Raw genomic sequence first — 4993 nt, forward strand, 5'->3', positions numbered from 1 at the left:
TATATACATTATAAACATAATATAAATAATATATTACAAATATAAATGCTTAGCCCAGGTCTCGGAGTCCTTATAATTATCATTTGTACAATCGGGATTGACGATCTGCATGTCAACCGCTGCTATATTACGATTGTCGGTGCCGCGTAATGGCTGCACTTATAGGTACCTACGTAATGTAGCAGTCAAATAATAACTATAAAAAGATATAAACAATTATCATTAATCTGATACGATCAAAATGTTTCTGCTAGAAACCGTACGATTAAGTTGACTGTACGTATATACATTTATTGAAAAAAAAAATTATAAAATGTACTCATCGTACATATCTACATCAAGTTAGTGCATAAATATAAGCTATTTATTTGTTATAAATTATAATACATTAATACTTATAACTGTTAAAAATTTTAAATTGTTTTACTTATTAGATAAGTACTACAGATAAGCTCTATAGATTTTAGATTCTAGGTGGTCTATATGATTATAAAGTCACTGGAAGTACACTGCATTACAATATTTAATATTAATTTAATAATTAATAAGTATCATCTTAATGAATTTGTGTACAATACACGTGTTTTATATGGTCTATAGTCTATAGGTCCGATCACACACCACCGAAATTGGCGGTCATATAAATACAGTAAATAACGTAAATTTTATAAATTTAAAATTTCAGCTAAACTACATCCGTTTGAAAAGTTCTAAATATGTGCTTTATAACAGCAATTATTGCGTTTTTTTCTTATACATACAAATAAGTATTGAGATAAAACAGTCAATAATGCAGCTGCAGGTCGATGCTGTTGTTATATTATGTAATGTTACACACGTTTAAATATTATATATTATTGTGTGCGTGTTTCGTGTACATAAATAAGAATAAAATTATCGACTATGGTCCTCATGCAAATGATAGAGAACCCAAAACATGTATATTATATATGTATAATGAATAATGATATAAATTGAAACGCTCCAGCGGTGTTAAACGAAACGAAAAAAAATCATAATGTATAAATAAGAATTGAACAACTATAATAATAATAGTTTTAACATAGTATTTTTTGAAGATCAATAAGTATAATAATAATATTTATTTATTTATTTATTTATTATTGTAATGTATATAGTTTAGGTATAACTATTTCCGAACACGGGTGGGTTTTCGAACACAAGATACAAAGATGTATATGTAATTTTGTAAGTAATTTTTAATAAAAACGATTCAAACGTCTAATAATATTATAATTCTGCAACGTTCGCAGTCTACACCCTATGATGATGCTGCGATGCATTAACCGTTATAATGATAATTATGCATATATTAATACAATAATAACGCATGTAGGCGCGTAATATAATAATATAATAATTATTGTGCGGAATTGACTGATGACCGAGTATATCAATCAAGTATATTATGTATTATACATACTCGTATATTCGACCGCGTTTGTTCTGCTGAGCATTATTATAATTTCAATTATTAAAAGAATGAAAATATGAAAAATAATATCGCGTCTCAAACAATGAACGGTATTCAAACGTCGGACGGACCACGCGTGTTCGCATCACTCGGGTATAATAAAAATGTGTATTCCCCTCACTTCTCCAACGACTTTGAGGAGATACCTATAGTCTACACACATATTGTTCGTATCGTATTAGGTAGATATAGGTACCTGGTATAAATATATATATATTTACGTACATAACGTACATTATATAGATAGGTATATATAAGTATTATAGTCATCGGTCATGTTTCGCGCGACCAACAATATAATACGTGTACATGTACCTATATATATATATACGGATAAATTAATGTTTATTATATATGTATATGGGCACGTGTATATGTCGTATATAGCTACGTTGACTTGATTTATTCATGTTGAAAAAAAATATTATATTCTGACCTATTATTCGGGACAAAGTATTTTTGATTTATCCGCGAGTAGGTGTTCATTAGATCCGTAATAATATTATATATAATATATATGTATGACGTATGAATATGATATACAATCTTTATAATATAATATATTTTATTAAACTAGATACTAAGGGACGTTATATGTACGAGATAGAAATAAATGGTGCATTTTCATAAATGTTGTGAACCTCTAGGACATTTTTAATTTTTCTGAAAAAAACTTTTATAGCAAGATCACGTTCGATCCGGTTGTTCATCACTGCTGTCGTACAAACCAAAACTAGCTATTAACCTGTACATGAAATGCAAAAACAATCAATTACCGCATACATGGAGGTATACATATACGTTCTGATGATTTATTGCCTTTTAAAAGTATATGATTATTTTCTTAAGTATTATAATTTTCTAGGTCAACAATAGACTTGAATCGAATTTAGTGAAATAATTTTCGTTTAAATCTATCAAACGGAGAATTAATATAATAGAGAAAGCAGAGGCCGTCGAGTGCATGGGAAAAATCTATGCAGAATCATCGCACTTCATCTTCGTTTATACAGTAAATACACATTTTATTTTTATTTTTTTTATTTGCCGACAAAATAGTTTACGACTTAGTGTAGAAATTTAATACAGACATAACATTTACGTTAGATAGTTTACGAAACATTGACAACTCACTAATGGTAAAGAAATATAGTTAAATTCATCATTTTTATAATAACCATAACAATATAAAACCATAAAACAATCTCCAATTTACTATTTTATAATAGTATAGTTACAACTATAACTTGTAAGTAGGTAATTTAATACTTTTTAAAATTTTAAAATATTATAGTCGATATTACCATAATTTATTAGTTATAACTATAACTGTTTGGTTAAAAATACGATGAGTTTTAGTTAATAACTTATTTACTTAATGCATAATATGTACATTAAATATTTCCAATACTTGGATCAACCATGTATGTTACTTGTTTATGGGAATTATTTTCTTTGTCTATATGTACATTGTACATGGGCGATCACAATAACACGCATGACACATTTGCTGTCACTCGCTTGCAATGTACATCTCAAACCTGTATAAATATATTGGTGAAAATAAGTTTTTCTTAATAGGTCGACAAACATTAGAAACTAAAAAATATAGTATAAGGAACACATAAAATTATTTTATTTTGTTTTGGACTTATATAATATGCCACTAGTCGCTGTGTAAGTGCAATTCTTGTTTCGTATTTTAGTATATTCATTGCAGGTTTAGACTACCGAAGCTCCGACCTAGTATACACAGTATCAGTTTTCGCGTCTTATCGATTCAAGTTTTTATAAAAAAATAAAAATAAACTCAACTTTAAGTAAGTACCTATATATTATACATTTATTATTTTTAGTTATTTTTCATAATTTATGATTACAATATTGATTATTTATAATACATTGATATTAACTTAAAATTCTTTGTTTTCATATCTACTTTAAATAATTGTATACTTTAATAAAGTATTATAGTATAGGTATATACACTATGCGGAAGCCGAAATTCCTCAAATTTCATTTAAATATTTATTTTGATAAAATTATACCGTGTCAAAATTCAAAAAGTTGATCGTGTCAGAATATTAATAGTTTTCAGCTCCTGTGGCCAAACGTGGTCAAAATATTTTATAAATTATAATATTTTTTTATAGAATCCCTGAATAATACACCTTATATAATGTGTGTATATGTAATGTTTAGAATATATATATATATATATATATATATATATATATATATATATATACATATATTAAATATTATGTTATAAATTATAATGGACATATCAACGAACTGAACGCATATATTACGGGTGGTTGAGTATGGTTTATACCCCTACCTACGTTTTATACATAGATAAGTACCTACATTGTTCTGGATTTAAAACTAAAATAAAAAATGAATATAATAATAAATATATTATAATATATATATATATATATATAAATATGTATAATATTATTAGATATAATAGGCCTAGGAATGACCGGCATCATACATATATATAATATAATTAGGGGTCTGAGATAAATTTTACCCGAGGGTTTTAAATATGTTTCTTATGCGGCGCCGTTTACTAATATATATATATAATATCTATTGTAGCATGTTCTATATATTATATTTAAAATATACCGGGCGTTATGGTACGGCGGCGGGACTAGGTGGGCAAATTACAGCGTATACCCCCGATTCGATCGAGCGTTTATTATTAAAAAAAAAAAATTTGTCCCAAGAGAATTCAAACAAAAAAAAAAACCACTACATCATTTTCCGAATCCGGACGGTGAAGTCGTTGTTTTGATGTTTTAACGGGTTTTTCGCCCGCGTCAGTGTACATAATATTATATAAAGAGTATAGACGACGCGAGGCGGCAGTGCGCAATTAGCGGCGGCGGGTCGATAAATGTTATAATTATTATCAATTATCATCAAGTCGGGGATGATATTTTTTCTTTTTGACGTAGGTCTGAAACTCGAGCGACCATCGGGCCGCCGCGGATGATGAGCCCCCAGGCCGAACCCCGCCGACGATATAATTATAACAGAAATATATAATATTATAAAAAGTATAAAAACAGACCATAAGACCTAACCTATACGGCTGTACCCAATGAGTTGGTGTGTGTGTAATAATAATTTGCGGTTTCGGCAACGAACATTCGCCACAGCATAAGACGGTACGAAACCATCTAAACGCGTACATGCAGGTAAGGCACGTTGCATTCGCGCACGCACACATACACACATACACGTAAATAATACGTTATAATACTATTGTATAATATGTGTTCAACTACCCCCACCCACCCTTCCACATCACCACCGCCGACGTTAACCCGACGACTCCGCCCACCGGTTACAGGGATCCCCCCACACACAGCGGACGTCCGTCCGTCCGTCCGCCCTTCGGGGGAAGACCCAACTACTACTACTACTACTACTACTACTACTACTACTACTACTACTACTACTACGACGACGACGACGACGACA

This window comes from Melanaphis sacchari, unplaced genomic scaffold (assembly GCF_002803265.2).
Source record: "Melanaphis sacchari strain LSU unplaced genomic scaffold, SCAv2.0 Contig23_pilon_pilon, whole genome shotgun sequence".
Lineage (NCBI taxonomy): Eukaryota > Metazoa > Arthropoda > Insecta > Hemiptera > Aphididae > Melanaphis > Melanaphis sacchari.